At 35.1% G+C, this 17,789-nt stretch overlaps 1 long non-coding RNA gene and 1 pseudogene across 3 annotated transcripts; one reads left to right on the top strand and one right to left on the bottom strand.

The window, feature by feature from the left end:
• Nucleotides 1-217: 217 nt before the first annotated feature.
• LOC110787338 (uncharacterized) lies at nucleotides 218-15,370 on the top strand. 3 transcript variants are annotated; one of them, XR_008922698.1, is made up of 5 exons: nucleotides 218-585; nucleotides 1,691-1,861; nucleotides 2,329-2,446; nucleotides 3,309-3,447; nucleotides 14,695-15,370. It is a non-coding gene; the product is annotated as an uncharacterized lncRNA (long non-coding RNA). The 3 variants fall into 3 exon arrangements; XR_008922697.1 differs by having other exon boundaries at nucleotides 3,309-3,440; XR_002533088.2 differs by having other exon boundaries at nucleotides 220-585; nucleotides 3,309-3,393.
• A 1,532-nt stretch (nucleotides 15,371-16,902) lies between these two features.
• Nucleotides 16,903-17,003, bottom strand: LOC130464653 (uncharacterized; annotated as a pseudogene).
• Between the last annotated feature and the right edge of the window lie 786 nt (nucleotides 17,004-17,789).

Genomic DNA, 17,789 nt, shown 5'->3' on the forward strand with positions numbered 1-17,789 from the left:
CCCTTCCTAGGATCCTTTGCTCCTCTCTTTCTCTTCTTAGCAGGTCTGTCAGCTGGTCTTTTGATTAATGAAGGCTGAATGGTAGGGAGATCACTAGAGGAAAAATCGTCATATGCTTCCCTTCAAGTGCGGGCTCATGTTAAAAAATTGGCAGCACTTGAGTTCAAGTGCGGAGTTAAAACTCAAGTGCGGGCTCATTTTACAAATGAGCAGCACAAAATATACGGATTATTTCTAAAAATGTTTACCAAATACATTTCTATCTCCCGCCTCTCCTCCTCTTCTTCTCCGGTTACTACTCTTTTGCCTCAAACATTTTCTCATTTTCCCGATGCTCTCTCCTTCTCATTCCCTTCCCCTATCTGGTTTCTCTGCTCCTTCCCCTCACTGGTTCTCTGGGTGCGAAATTCAACATTCACAGCACACACCGCACGACTAGCCGCGCCAACTACTGTTCCCCATCGTCGCGTCGCCGCTACTATTCCTCCACCGCCGCGTCGCCGCTGCTGTTCCCCCACCACGGAATTCGTCCTCTTCCTGCCGCCGCCGAAGCACACAAGTGTAGCTCCTCCTTATCGCTTATAGGTTTGTAATTTAAAACCTAACTTTTGAAATATTTCCTTAAATTGTTAATTTTACTGTTTTAAATTTTTGAATAACATTGTTGCTATTTCTTCGTTAATTTGTTTAATTGGTTTCTGAATACATTTCATTATTTCTTAATTTGTTCAATTTCTTTCTAAAGACATTTTATAAAGCATCAGATCTTATTATGATAGGGTTGTATGTGTTGATGTAGTGTTTTCGTTCTCACATTTGCTAAACTAGGTATTATTGCTATAGTTGAACTGGAATATCTAATTGTTAACTAGAGTTTTCATTCATATATTTGTGTGTTCATGTTCTACCCACACAAGCAAGCATACTACTGGCTTAAACAAGATTTTCGAAGTTATTGTCGTTTGAGTTCTACTCTTTGTTTTATGTCTCGGGCATGTTTCAGGCTTAGTTTAAAGCTTGTTTTTAGGGTTACTATCAGTGTTTAGTTCTCCACCATGTTAACATGTAACATTGAGCCTGGGGAAAATTCATTTGCATTTGGTTAATGATGAATCTATTTTTTGGGGTTTTGTGAGATTGTGAAAAATCACTCTTATTATATTTCTTGGTGTTCAATATACAATCTTAGATCATTCTTATAAATCCTAAAAGACCCTATGTCCCTATCCATTTTACTTTGTCGAGTAAGTTAGTCATGTGTCCCTCTAATTGGGTCCATTGTATATCTCTTGGTCTAGTGTACAGTAAGTAGCTGAACTTCAAAATAAAATTGCAAGAAACCAGATGAATGATTCATACATCAAAAAGGTTCTATAATGATCAACTTAATGTTTCCGGAATAATGATTACTAGGGTCTAGATATCTTATTGTTCTGCAACTGACTCAATATATACCCTTTGACCTCATTTAAGATGATGGAATGTACTCGCTTATTATGAAACAGGGCTAGTAGTTTGTAATTCATAACTAAAGACTTGGAATTATACAGAGACTACTGTATTATAGAAGGTGAGAGTTGATGCATCATTAAATCTGTAGACAGGTTATTTCTATAACCTTTATGAATCTGTAGATTAAAGTGTGTTTTGACATCCTATTGACTAATTGCCTTTTTCACTCTGGCGTCAGCTGTTATTTCACGAGGATACAACATTTGACGATCTGATTGATGTGATTGAAGGGAACCGTAAATACATAAAATGTGTATATGTATACAACAAGATAGATGCAGTTGGTATTGATGATGTTGACAGGCTAGCAAGACTGTCGAACACTAATGTCATTAGTGCCAACATGAAGGTACTTTTTTGACATTGGCTTAATTTAAATTACAGTTGTGGGTAGCTTGCTACTACTTCTTGTTATTATATTACTTATTGAAATATCGACATGTTAGAGACTTTGTAAAGCATAACATAGCATAAGAGAAACAATTTGTAAGATAGTTGGAATGTTGATGCACCTGCAGTATGAAACTCCTATCTGTTAGGTGTTCTAAGGACACAGTTCTAAATGTGCTTCCTGAGTTTATATCAAAAAGAAAAAAATGTCTTGTCTGTTTCTACAATAGAAAGACAAGAAATAGAAATCAATGGCATGCCAATTGTGCTCCTTTATAGTTTTGCTTGGGTATATTCTCACTTGACGGCTAAGCAGACTATTCTGCTTTCTTTTTAGTCAATACATTTTATCTAAATTATAATATTTCTTTTGCAAATAATGTGTACTTCTCCTAATCAGATCTTCTTGCTATGTTCCTTGAACAGCGCGCTTAATCTAGATAGATTGTTTGCAAGAATGTGGGCGGAGATGGGACTAGTTAGAGGTTATACTAAGCCTTAAGGCTAGGAGCCTAACGTTTCTGAGCCTGTGGTTCTCTCTGCGGTATGTTCTGTTATCAATCTCTCTCTCTCTCTCTCTCTCTCTCTCTATAGGCGGACATTTGATATTTCTTATAAGACCTACTTTTTATCATACCTACTTATAAGACCCTAAAGATCCTCAGCAAAGTTTCAGTCAATTATAAACTGGTTTACTTTTTTTTTTCTCCTCGTCACTTTAGTATTTGATTTTATGTCTATGGTTCATTTGTTGTAACTTCATGACTTGTACAGTTATACATCTATAGTTATGGATTTGACAGGAATTTGTCTTGGATTTTAGTTTTCATGCTTTATTTATATCCTATATCTCGCTTGTTAAATAACACATTGCCGAATTCATAAATACGTGTTTTGAACATTTTGTTGTTTTATACTCTCTCCGTAGTGAATTGATTTAACTTCTGTTAATGTATAAATGACGTTTAATTTTTTTTATATGTTTTTGATAAAAAATAAATAAACTTGTTGTAAAGTGGAGGGAGTATTACTTTTTGCTTTATTGTACCATGGTAGCATGGATATGTTAAAAGTAATGTGGAGCATATATCTTGTTACCTTGCTGTTTTGAAAGCATACATTGCTGGGTCTACTAGTGTTCTCTTTTTAATGTCCATCCCTTGATTGTTGCAACATTAGTTCATTACCTGGTAGTCTAGTAGCACATGTTCTTGAGCGCAGCTCAAGTACATCTGACACGTTATATGGCAGAAAACCTCACCGAGCCAGCTACTAATTTTGGGCGATAATGATTCTGTGGCATTCAAAAGTTGACTAGTTCAGCAACATCTTACTTTTTCTTTCATTCTTGCTGCATCCTTCACTTTCTCACCCACCTTCCTTAAAAAATTTATTATCCACTATAGTTCACATGCTCCATGACGTATGCAATTGGACAGGAAGAACATTCACACTGCCAGTTCAAAGTATTCAAGCAGACTAGTTCACCCGGTGAGCTCTTCAGCTTTCTCTATTTTACATTCATTCACTCATTGAGGGTAACGTGTATGCTGCTCAATCTTTTTTTCAGTTAATGCACTAGATAAATTATATTCAATAATGAAGTTCTATGTTGGGGTATATATTGTTATAATCAATATCTATTCATTATGGCCTTGGCTGTGCCAGTTTGTGTTTGTTGTTTTGCCTGCTGCAATATGACTCTGCTTGCTGCTATTCTGCTATACCTGCTGTGATTCTGATTCTGCTGTTGTACCTGCTGTGATTCTGCTGCTATTCTGCTATACTTCCTGTAATTCTGATATGCTTCTTTTGTATGACTTGATCTGCATACTTTTGACTTGATCTTCTATTTCTGATCTGATTTTGTTCTAGTTCTTCTATTATGATCTTGTTTTTTTGTTCTGATATGCTTATGTTTTGCTTCTATGTGCAACCAGCTGGTCATTCATGGTCAGAGTTGACCACAGTTGACTTTCTAGTGTTTGTGTTTTTTTGTTTAGCTTGTATGCTCGATTTTGTTTGGTTTGAAGGACTTTAGGTGTTATTTTTTAAGTTGGCAATTGTTATATTTTAGTTCACAATATGTCGAAATATGCTATGTTTAAACATCTTTAATTTCTTTAGCACTTGTTTAATAACCACCCTGTTTGATTCCTTTAGCACATGTGCGTAGGTATTTAGGTTAAGTATTTCAAAGTTAGGAGCGAAATAGCTTATTTTAGACAAGATATGACCTATATTGATCAAATAAGCCATTTTAGTGAAAATTTTACCTATAATGATCAAACGAATATTATTTGTGCATAAATTGACCAAAGTGGGTGAAAATGAGTCTTTGAAACATAAAGCTAAGTGTATTAAACTTGTAAAGGGTTTAAAATAGTCATTTATTAGTTGAAAATTGGGATAGAAATAAGTCATTTTAGTGAAAATTTGACCTATAATGATCAAACGAGTCTTATATGTGCATAAATTGACCAAAGTAGGTGAGAATGAATCTTTGAACATAAAGCTAAGTGTATTAAACTTTTAAAGGGTTTAAAATATTAATTTAAGTTCATTAGTTGAAAGTTGGAACCGAAATAAGTCATTTTAGTCAAAACGTGATCGATAATGAACTAACGAAGCTTAAATGTGCATAACTTCACCAAAATGATGAGAATGAGTCTTTGAAAATAAAACTAAGTCTGTTAAACATGGAAAGACTTTAAAATACTGATTTAATTCATTAGTTGAAAGTTGGGACCGAAATTAGCCATTTTAGTCAAAATGTGACCGATAATGAACTAACGAGGCTTAAATGTGCATGATTTCACCAAAATGGGTGAGAATGAGTATTTGAAACATAAAACTAAGTTTATCAAACATGGAAAAAGTTTAAAATACTCATTTAAGTTCATTAGTTAAAAGTTGGGGCCGAAATTAGCCATTTTAGTCAAAATGTGATCGATAATGAACTAACGAGGCTTAAATGTGCATAACTTCACCGAAATGGGTGAGAATAGTCTTTGAAACATAAAACTAAGTGTATAAAACATGGAATGAATTTAAAATACTCATTTAAGTTCATTAGTTGAAAGTTGGGACCGAAATTAGGCATTTTAGTCAAAATGTGACCGATAATGAACTAACGAGGCTTAAATGTGCATAACTTCACCAAAATGGTTGAGATTGAGTCTTTGAAACATAAAACTAAGTGTATCAAACATGGAAAGGCTTTAAAATACTGAATTAAGTTCATCAGTTGAAAGTTGGGACCGAAATTAGCCATTTTAGTCAAAATGTGACGGATAATGAACTAACGAGGCTTAAATGTGCGTAACTTCACCAAAATGGCGAGAATGAGTCTTTGAAACATAAAACTAAGTGTATCAAACATGGAAAAAACTTAAAATACTCATTTAAGTTCATTAGTTGAAAGTTGGGGACGAAATTAGCCAATTTAGTCAAAATGTAACCGATAATGAACTAACGAGGCTTAAATGTGCATAACTTCACCAAAATGGATGAGAATGAGTCTTTGAAACATAAAACTAAGTGTATCAAACATGGAAATACTTTAAAGTACTGATTTAAGTTCATTAGTTGAAAGTTGCGACCGAAATTAGCCATTTTAGACAAAATGTGACCGGTAATGAACTAACGAGGCTTAAATGTGCATAACTTCACCAAAATGGGTGAGAATGAGTATTTTAAACATAAAAATAAGTGTATTAAACATGGAAATACTTTAAAATACTCATTTAAGTTCATTAGATGAAAGTTGGGACCGAAATTAGCCATTTTAGTCAAAATGTGACTGATAATGAACTAACGAGGCTTAAATGTGCACAACTTTACCGAAATCGGGTGAGAATGAGTCTATAAAACATAAAATTAAGTATTTAAAACTTGTAAAGGGTTTAAATTATTTATTTAAGTTCATTAGTTAAAAGTTGAACCGAAATAAGTCATTATAGTCAAAAAGTGACCGATAATGAACTAACGAACCTTAAATGTGCATAACTTCACCAAAATGATGAGAATGAGTCGTTGAAAATAAAACTAAGTGTGTTAAACATGGAAAGACTTTAAAATACTGATTTAAGTTCATTAGTTGAAAGTTGGGACCGAAATTAGCCATTTTAGTCAAAATGTGACAGATAATGAACTAACGAGGCTTAAATGTGCATGATTTCACCAAAATGGGTGAGAATGAGTATTTGAAACATAAAACTAAGTTTATCAAACATGGAAAAAGTTTAAAATACTCATTTAAGTTCATTAGTTAAAAGTTGGGGCCGAAATTAGCCATTTTAGTCAAAATGTGATCGTTAATGAACTAACGAGGCTTAAATGTGCATAACTTCACCGAAATGGGTGAGAATAGTCTTTGAAACATAAAACTAAGTGTATAAAACATGGAAAGAATTTAAAATACTCATTTAAGTTCATTAGTTGAAAGTTGGGGCCGAAATTAGCCATTTTAGTCAAAATGTGACCAATAATGAACTAACGAGGCTTAAATGTGCATTACTTCACCGAAATGGGTGAGAATAGTCTTTGAAACATAAAACTAAGTGTATAAAACATGGAAAGACTTTAAAATACTAATTTAAGTTCATCAGTTGAAAGTTGGGACCGAAATTAGCCATTTTAGTCAAAATGTGACCGATAATGAACTAACGAGGCTTAAATGTGCATAACTTCACCAAAATGGTCAGAATGAGTATTTGAAACATAAAATTAAGTGTATAAAACATGGAAAAAATTTAAAATACTCATTTAAGTTCATTAGTTGAAAGTTGGGGCCGAAATTAGCCATTTTAGTCAAAATGTGACCGATAATGAACTAACGAGGTTTAAATGTGCATAACTTCACCAAAATGGTGATAATGAGTCTTTGAAATATAAAACAAGTGTGTTAAACATGGAAAGACTTTAAAATGCTGATTTAAGTTCATTAGTTAAAAGTTGGGACCGAAATTAGCCATTTTAGTCAAAATGTGACCCATAAGAACTAACGAGGCTTAAATGTGCATGATTTCACCAAAATGGGTGAAAATAAGTATTTAAAACATAAAACTAAGTGTATCAAACATGAAAAAAATTTAAAATACTCATTTAAGTTCATTAGTTGAAAGTTGGGGCCGAAATTAGCCATTTTAGTCAAAATGTGACCGATAATGAACTAACGAGGCTTAAATGTGCATAACTTCACCAAAATGGGTGAGAATAGTCTTTGAAACATAAAACTAAGTGTATCAAACATGGAAATACTTCAAAATACTGATTTAATTTCATCAGTTGATAGTTGGGACCGAAATTAGCCTACTTAGTCAAAATGTGACCGATAATGAACTAACGAGGCTTAAATGTGCATGATTTCACCAAAATGGGTGAGAATGAGCATTTGAAACATAAAACTAAGTTTATCAAACATGGAAAAAGTTTAAAATACTCAGTTAAGTTCATTAGTTAAAAGTTGGGGCCGAAATTAGCCATTTTAGTCAAAATGTGATCGATAATGAACTAACGAGGCTTAAATGTGCATAAATTCACCGAAACGGGTGAGAATAGTCTTTGAAACATAAAACTAAGTGTATAAAACATGGAAAGAATTTAAAATACTCATTTAAGTTCATTAGTTGAAAGTTGGGGCCGAAATTAGGCATTTTAGTCAAAATGTGACCGATAATGAACTAACGAGGCTTAAATGTGCATAACTTCACCAAAATGGGTGAGAATGAGTCTTTGAAACATAAAACTAAGTGTACTAAACATGGAAAGACTTTAAAATACTTATTGAAGTTCATCAGTTGAAAGTTGGGACCGAAATTAGCCATTTTAGTCAAAATGTGACCGATAATGAACTAACGAGGCTTAAATGTGCATAACTTCACCAAAATGGTGAGAATGAGTCTTTGAAACATAAAATTAAGTGTATCAAACCTGGATATGTTTAAAATACTCATTTAAGTTCATTAGTTGAAAGTTGGGGCCGAAATTAGCCATTTTAGTCAAAATGTGACCGATAATGAACTAACGAGGCTTAAATGTGATAACTTCACCAAAATGGTGAGAATGAGTCTTTGAAATATAAAACTAAGTGTGTTAAACATGGAAAGACTTTAAAATACTTATTTAAGCTCATCAGTTGAAAGTTGGGAACGAATTTAGCCATTTTAGTCAAAATGTGACCGATAATGAACTAACGAGGTTTAAATGTGCATGACTTCACCAAAATGGGTTAGAATGAGTATTTGAAACATAAAACTAAGTGTATCAAACATGGAAAAAATGTAAAATACTCATTTAAGTTCATTAGTTGAAAGTTGGAACCGAAATAAGTAATTTTAGTCAAAACGTGACCGATAATGAACTAACGAAGCTTAAATGTGCATAACTTCACCAAAATGGTGATAATGAGTCTTTGAAATATAAAACAAGTGTGTTAAACATGGAAAGACTTTAAAATATCGATTTAAGTTCATCAGTTGAAAGTTGGGACCGAAATTAGCCATTTTAGTCAAAATGTGACCGATAAGAACTAACGAGGCTTAAATGTGCATGACTTTACCAAAATGGGTGAGAATGAGTATTTAAAACATAAAACTAAGTGTATCAAACATGGAAAAAATTTAAAATACTCATTTAAGTTCATTAGTTGAAAGTTGGGGCCGAAATTAGCCATTTTAGTCAAAATGTGACCGATAATGAACTAACGAGGCTTAAATGTGATAACTTCACCAAAATGGGTGAGAATAGTCTTTGAAACATAAAACTAAGTGTATCAAACATGGAAATACTTCAAAATACTGATTTAATTTCATCAGTTGATAGTTGGGACCGAAATTAGCCATTTTAGTCAAAATGTGACCGATAATGAACTAACGAGGCTTAAATGTGCATGATTTCACCAAAATGGTTGAGAATGAGTATTTGAAACATAAAACTAAGTTTATCAAAAATGGAAAAAGTTTAAAATACTCATTTAAGTTCATTAGTTAAAAGTTGGGGCCGAAATTAGCCATTTTAGTCAAAATGTGATCGATAATGAACTAACGAGGCTTAAATGTGCATAACTTCACCGAAACGGGTGAGAATAGTCTTTGAAACATAAAACTAAGTGTATAAAACATGGAAAGAATTTAAAATACTCATTTAAGTTCATTAGTTGAAAGTTGGGGCCGAAATTAGGCATTTTAGTCAAAATGTGACCGATAATGAACTAACGAGGCTTAAATGTGCATAACTTCACCAAAATGGGTGAGAAAGAGTCTTTGAAACATAAAACTAAGTGTACTAAACATGGAAAGACTTTAAAATACTGATTTAAGTTCATCAGTTGAAAGTTGGGACCGAAATTAGCCATTTTAGTCAAAATGTGACCGATAATGAACTAACGAGGCTTAAATGTGCATAATTTCACTAAAATGGTGAGAATGAGTCTTTAAAACATAAAATTAAGTGTATCAAACCTGGATATGTTTAAAATACTCATTTAAGTTCATTAGTTGAAAGTTGGGGCCGAAATTAGCCATTTTAGTCAAAATGTGACCGATAATGAACTAACGAGGCTTAAATGTGATAACTTCACCAAAATGGTGAGAATGAGTCTTTGAAATATAAAACTAAGTGTGTTAAACATGGAAAGACTTTAAAATACTGATTTAAGCTCATCAGTTGAAAGTTGGGAACGAATATAGCCATTTTAGTCAAAATGTGACCGATAATGAACTAACGAGGTTTAAATGTGCATGACTTCACCAAAATGGGTGAGAATGAGTATTTGAAACATAAAACTAAGTGTATCAAACATGGAAAAAATGTAAAATACTCATTTAAGTTCATTAGTTGAAAGTTGGAACCGAAATAAGTAATTTTAGTCAAAACGTGACCGATAATGAACTAACGAAGCTTAAATGTGCATAACTTCACCAAAATGGTGATAATGAGTCTTTGAAATATAAAACAAGTGTGTTAAACATGGAAAGACTTTAAAATATCGATTTAAGTTCATCAGTTGAAAGTTGGGACCGAAATTAGCCATTTTAGTCAAAATGTGACCGATAAGAAATAACGAGGCTTAAATGTGCTTGACTTTACCAAAATGGGTGAGAATGAGTATTTAAAACATAAAACTAAGTGTATCAAACATGGAAAAAATTTAAAATACTCATTTAAGTTCATTAGTTGAAAGTTGGGGCCGAAATTAGCCATTTTAGTCAAAATGTGTCCGATAATGAACTAACGAGGCTTAAATGTGAATAACTTCACCAAAATGGGTGAGAATAGTCTTTGAAACATAAAACTAAGTGTATCAAACATGGAAATACTTCAAAATACTGATTTAATTTCATCAGTTGATAGTTGGGACCGAAATTAGCCATTTTAGTCAAAATGTGACCGATAATGAACTAACGAGGCTTAAATGTGCATGATTTCACCAAAATGGTTGAGAATGAGTATTTGAAACATAAAACTAAGTTTATCAAAAATGGAAAAAGTTTAAAATACTCATTTAAGTTCATTAGTTAAAAGTTGGGGCCGAAATTAGCCATTTTAGTCAAAATGTGATCGATAATGAACTAACGAGGCTTAAATGTGCATAACTTCACCGAAACGGGTGAGAATAGTCTTTGAAACATAAAACTAAGTGTATAAAACATGGAAAGAATTTAAAATACTCATTTAAGTTCATTAGTTGAAAGTTGGGGCCGAAATTAGGCATTTTAGTCAAAATGTGACCGATAATGAACTAACGAGGCTTAAATGTGCATAACTTCACCAAAATGGGTGAGAAAGAGTCTTTGAAACATAAAACTAAGTGTACTAAACATGGAAAGACTTTAAAATACTGATTTAAGTTCATCAGTTGAAAGTTGGGACCGAAATTAGCCATTTTAGTCAAAATGTGACCGATAATGAACTAACGAGGCTTAAATGTGCATAACTTCACCAAAATGGTGAGAATGAGTCTTTAAAACATAAAAATAAGTGTATCAAACCTGGATATGTTTAAAATACTCATTTAAGTTCATTAGTTGAAAGTTGGGGCCGAAATTAGCCATTTTAGTCAAAATGTGACCGATAATGAACTAACGATGCTTAAATGTGATAACTTCACCAAAATGGTGAGAATGAGTCTTTGAAATATAAAACTAAGTGTGTTAAACATGGAAAGACTTTAAAATACTGATTTAAGCTCATCAGTTGAAAGTTGGGAACGAATATAGCCATTTTAGTCAAAATGTGACCGATAATGAACTAACGAGGTTTAAATGTGCATGACTTCACCAAAATGGGTGAGAATGAGTATTTGAAACATAAAACTAAGTGTATCAAACATGGAAAAAATGTAAAATACTCATTTAAGTTCATTAGTTGAAAGTTGGAACCGAAATAAGTAATTTTAGTCAAAACGTGACCGATAATGAACTAACGAAGCTTAAATGTGCATAACTTCACCAAAATGGTGATAATGAGTCTTTGAAATATAAAACAAGTGTGTTAAACATGGAAAGACTTTAAAATACTGATTTAAGTTCATCAGTTGAAAGTTGGGACCGAAATTAGCCATTTTAGTCAAAATGTGACCGATAAGAACTAACGAGGCTTAAATGTGTATGACTTCACCAAAATGGGTGAGAATGAGTATTTAAAACATAAAACTAAGTTTATCAAACATGGAAAAAATTTAAAATACTCATTTAAGTTCATTAGTTGAAAGTTGGGGCCGAAATTAGCCATTTTAGTCAAAATGTGTCCGATAATGAACTAACGAGGCTTAAATGTGAATAACTTTACCAAAATGGGTGAGAATAGTCTTTGAAACATAAAACTAAGTATATCAAACATGGAAATACTTCAAAATACTGATTTAATTTCATCAGTTGATAGTTGGGACCGAAATAAGCCATTTTAGTCAAAATGTGACCGATAATGAACTAACGAGGCTTAAATGTGCATGATTTCACCAAAATGGGTGAGAATGAGTATTTGAAACATAAAACTAAGTTTATCAAACATGGAAAAAGTTTAAAATACTCATTTAAGTTCATTAGTTAAAAGTTGGGGCCGAAATTAGCCATTTTAGTCAAAATGTGATAGATAATGAAATAACGAGGCTTAAATGTGCATAACTTCACCGAAATGGGTGAGAATAGTCTTTGAAACATAAAACTAAGTGTATAAAACATGGAAAGAATTTAAAATACTCATTTAAGTTCATTAGTTGAAAGTTGGGGCCGAAATTAGGCATTTTAGTCAAAATGTGACCGATAATGAACTAACGAGGCTTAAATGTGCATAACTTCACCAAAATGGGTGAGAATGAGTCTTTGAAACATAAAACTAAGTGTACTAAACATGGAAAGACTTTAAAATACTGATTTAAGTTCATCAGTTGAAAGTTGGGACCGAAATTAGCCATTTTAGTCAAAATATGACGGATAATGAACCAGTGATTGTCTTTGATACTTTCTTGTACTGAATCTTAAATTATGGATGTTAGTTTTTTATATGATTGTAATGTAATCAACTTTTATATTTAAAATTATATACTATTTAAATTAATTATCTATATATTTGGATACTTTTTATGTGACATATGAAGGTTAATCAGTGGTGTTGTCCAATTGTAATATGTAGCAGGAAAATCAGTTATACAACAAGTCTAGATCATGTGCGGCTAATTTATAGGCCAAGTGCGGCTCATTTATATATCAAGTGAAACTCTTTTTTATGCTTGTGCTGCCCATTTCTATGTCTAAGTGCGAGCTCATTTTCAAACTTGGCAGCACTAAATATGTCAAGTGCGGGTTCATTTTCAAAATTGGTAGCACCAAATATGTCAAGTGCGGGTTCATATTCTAAAATTGGCAGCACAAAATATGTCATGTGCGGGCTCATTTTCCAAATTGGCAACACTTGAGAAACATCAAGTGCGGGCAGGCCATGTGCTGCACATGTAAAATCCCGCACTAAACCCCTTAAAATGAGCCCGCACTTGAGGTTTTTTCCTCTAGTGGATCAAAGTCAAGCCACTGAGTTGGATCTGTGCGGTGAATGTGGTCTGCATAAGTAAGCTTGTATGCATCAGACTTGAAGAATAGAGAGACATAATCATTAGGGTTTAGCCTTTGGTTGTATATCACCCTTAGTCCATGCTTGCAGGGGATTCCAGAAATCTGCCACTTCCCACACCCACAACTTCTAGTTGGTAACCTAATTGAGAAGTTGGCATATCCATCCCTAACCTCAAATTTCCCCCTCCGCAGGCTGTAGCATAACAGAACCTGGACTCTGTTGTTCTTTCTTCCAACTTTTTTCTTGCATACGTAGTCAGCTGACCATCCTCCATATCAACTGCCTTGTCAAATCTAGCCCTTATCCTCTGCATACACCAACTTCTTATTTTTGTACAACAACAGATACAAAATTAAACACAGAACAACACAAACAACATTAAACACAAGAATGAGAAGACAAGCATTATACCTTCCAATAATGAGAAGACAGGCTTGTCTCTATATGGCTTTCTGCATGCATTCAATGACTATACGAAGTATGTTGTGTTGTGATCACAACAAATAGGAGGATAAAACTTATGCCTGGACCATTGCTCAAGGCATGTGTCCAACTTTGCAGCAACATTTGGATTATGCTAGGTGATCTTCTCCATTGCTTTACCATACACATTCTCATTATATGCATCAGCATCTATCCAAAATATTTTGTGTTATGCAGGTCCCCTGAAACTATTGTTCTTACAATTCATGTACAAGTGTTGGCAACAAACTCTCCTAGCTGCTCTAGAAAAAGTTTCTTTCACTAACAATTCAACTCCCTACATAGAACACAAATAGGTACATTTATGTTAATCGGGTACGTGTCCAAGTGTCCGACTCGAGAATATTTAAACATTGAAATAGAAAAGGAATAAAGATGAATACATACCCTCATACAGTCACTGATGAAGGTCAAATCATCTTTGTTGCAACCCTCTTGCTCAAACATCTGTCTCAAACATCTCATGAAATAGGTCCAACTGTCACCACTCTCAGTGTCCACTATTGTTAGGTTATGAATAATCCAACAATATAATTCATGCGGAAAAACCATAAAGGCAGAATCCAAAGTAATTTCCACATAGTCAATTAGCATAATTTAGGTGACGTACAATGTGATGCGTGCCTTCCCTAGCTGCTCCCGAACCGAACAAGAACAAGTCTTTAGAGCCCCAAACGTTGCTCCTCTGTAGAAAGTCCACAGCACGTTCGGATCCTCCTTAGGTTCAACCAACTAAGATCTTACTTAAGGTTTTATGTATTCGAGCGCGCTTGTATTATGTTCTCCCTTGAACACAATGGGAATAAAGAATATGAATTTTCAATTCAATTTGATGTGTTTAATTAAAAGGCCATAGCCCTATATTTATAGTGTAGGAAATAAGGAATTTGAGTTTTACTAGTAATAGAATTACCAAACCTAATAGGATTGAAACTCTTATTCAATTAGAATTGTAACCTTAATTAAACTCTTAATTATTTGAATTCTAGTAAAACTAGGAATACTTAATCCAAGGTTACTTGGGAATTAAGCAATCGGATATTTCTTGGAGCCCAAGACGAACAACTCCACGCAGCCACAAGGGCCCACGTGGGTTGCGCGAGCTGCCACGGCCCTGATGAGCGGCATTTTTGTCGCTCTAGGCTAGGATTTTATAGAGTTTTATTATGCTTTTTTGTTAGTTTTATATAGTTTTGTTGTTCTTTTATTCCCCTTTTCCATCTTTGTGGTTTTCAGGTGATAATGTTGAAAATGATGGAAAAACAACTGAGATTTGCTCGAGCAGGTGCCGTGCGATCGCACGGACATTTTGTGCGCTCGCACTAGTCTACAGAGTTGGCTCCAAAAGTCAAGGCAGTGTGTGCGCTCGTGCCACAAATTCGTGTGCTCGCACAAATCCGGAAAATCGATGCAGGAACTATGAGTGATTTTGTGTGATCGCACCGCAGAGGAGCCCACTCGCACGGAATTTCGGTGGGCTCGCACTAAATTCCTGTGCGAGCACACAAGGATTTTCTAAGATTTAGCCAAGTTACAGCCGTGCGATCGCACGGTTGTTGAGCACGATCGCATGACACGAAGGAGAAGAATCGTCGCAGGGCCCGTTCACATTGATGCACAGCACGATCGCACCGATGCGATCGCACCTGGGTCTGCACGTTCGCACGGCTGCGCGGGATTCAGTTTTCGAGTTTAAAACTCTTATTTTTGGGGTTTAGTATAAATAGGATTTTTGATTATTTTCATTTTACGCTTTCATATTCTACATTTCATATTTTTACACTTTCAATTCTAGAGGTTTTGTGATTTTGTTCTTCAATCTAGAGAGAGAAACTCTTTAATTCTAAGCATCAATTCAGTAATTTTCTTCAACTCTTCTCTTCTTTATGCAATTGAATTCTTAGTTCTTTAATTCTTTCACTTGCTTAGTTGATAATTGTTTTGCAATTCCTCAATACCTTGAGTTCTTGATTTCAATTTTGCTTGTTACTTTGATTTTCAGTTTTTGATTTGATTGTGCAATTGAGTTTCCTATTCTCTACTTCTCCTCCTTTAATTTCATGATAGCTAGTTTTGAACTAATGGACAGCTTGATTGTTAGGATGATTAGTGAGTAGTTTTAGGTTAGGGAAAGGGGAGAAACTAGGGGATGAATTAGGGGAAATAGATTATTGATTGTTGGTTGATTCATGTGATTAAATAAGATTTGATGATAGGAAATCCATGCTAGTTGAGTGGTAGTTGCAAATTCTATTCGATTAGATTTCCGTGGAACCATAGGATATGTTTGGCAAGACATTGTGGACCTATCTTGTGTTGATCAAATGGCGGTACCTATTATATGCTAGTTAGTTTAGTCTAGGATTAGGCGAAAGCTCTTCCGTGGATTAGACGCTTAGCGTTCCCTATCCGAGAGGTGGCGGGTTCGTCTTTAGATGCTGTTTGCCTAATCACCTTTTCGTTGCATGATCACCATTGCTAAATAGTTGAATTGATTTCCCCCGGTTTCCCTAGGCTATCCCCGACTCCCTAGCATTTCCCTTTCTTGATTCAATTTTACATAGTTCTTTATTTGTTTTTAGACTCTTAAAAGTGACAATTCAAAACAAATCCTTGATCGAACTAGATTGACTTCCAACTCAATAATTCACCGTTTCTTTGGGACGATCCCTTTGCTTACCGCTTGCCGGTAGTTGAAGTGGTTTTATAAATATTGTTTGCATAGGTGGTTTTCTATCAACGACGGAAAATACGCTTATCAAAATGGCGCCGTTGCCGGGGAACGGTCGTTGTTATTGAGTTTAGTTGAGACTAGTTCATTAATTGAAAATACAAAAATATTCCATTCTTGCTTTAGTTTTTCCTTTGCATTGCTCACGGTTTTCTTGAGTGTTTATGCTTGATAGGGGACGTGCTCGTCAAAGGATCCTCCATCCTCTTGACCTTGAATTGGAAAGGACTTTAAGGAGACTTAGGCGTGCTCGTTCTAGCTCGTCAAATCATAATAGGTTTGAGGCTTTAAGTGTTGACACGGAACAAGAAGTGAGTGAGCAAGCTAGTGAGAACATGGCTCTTCTGGTTAAGAAGTTGGGAATATCGGGAGCATTTGAGGCTACGTGTGGGATTCAAGCACCAACAACATGTGCTAATAATTTTGAGATCAAGCCCGCCTTGATCAATTTGGTGCAAAGTCATCCCTTTTGTGGGAAAAGCAATGAGTCGCCTCACGAGCATCTCAAGCAGTTTGAACACTATTGTGACACAATAAAACACAACAGTGTGACCTCGGATTATGTGAGGTTGACTTTGTTCCGCTTCTCTTTGCTTGGGCGTGCTAGTGATTGGCTTGACAAGGAGGTCAAGCCCAACTCACTTCGCACATGGAACGAAGTAACTAGTGCCTTCTTGAACAAGTTCTATTCTCATGGGAAGACGGCGGAGTTTCGCCACAAGATTCAATCATTTGAGCAAGGCCGTGATGAATCGCTTTTCGAGGCTTGGGACCGATTCAAGGAGTACCAAAGGGAATGCCCTCATCATGGGATTCCCAAGTGGTTGTTGCTACAAACTTTTTACCTAAGATTGAGTCCAAGCTCGAAAACAAGTTTGACGCGGGCGCGGGAGGCCCCATCATGAACAAAATGGAAGATCAAATTGAGGAGATAATTGAAGATGTAGTTCAAAACTACCAATCTTGGCATGTAGGTGCAAGAAGTTATGATGGGAAAAGTAGGATTGAGGATGGAAAGGGTTCGGTGTACGCCATAGAGCAAGCACGGATGATAGAGAAGCTTAGCTCGAGATTAGAGAAGCTTGAGAATACACCATTTGCGGGAAGTGCAGCAAGCCACCATCTTCGTCCACAATTCCATCTCCTTCGGCCACTCTTCTCAATAAGGGGAAGGGCAAGGTTAGTTCTTATGGCTCAATGCCTCCGGGCACATTCTTTTCTGAAAATTGCCAAGACTATAATCATTCCCCCGATGCATGCCCTTTAGTTCATAACTTGTCATTTGTGGATTATGGCCCTTCGTATGAAGGAGATTTTGATGTAGAGTATGCTAATGCCATCAATGATCGAGGTCTAGGAATGATAACCGTAACAATCCTAATTTTGCTAGGCAACCTAGAGGGCCCTCCATGTATGGCCCCCACCAAGGCTATGGCCAAGGAAGTGGGTACGATAACCAAGGCCGAGGTGGCTATAGAGCACAAGGCTATCAAAGCCAAGCGCCCTACGGTCAATCTCAAGGTTTTGGCAATCAAGGCCAATACAACCAAGGGGGTTATAATCCCAACCATCAAGGTGGAGGGGGTTATAACTACTCTTA

This window comes from Spinacia oleracea, chromosome 6 (genome assembly GCF_020520425.1).
Source record: "Spinacia oleracea cultivar Varoflay chromosome 6, BTI_SOV_V1, whole genome shotgun sequence".
NCBI classification, from domain to species: Eukaryota; Viridiplantae; Streptophyta; class Magnoliopsida; order Caryophyllales; family Amaranthaceae; genus Spinacia; species Spinacia oleracea.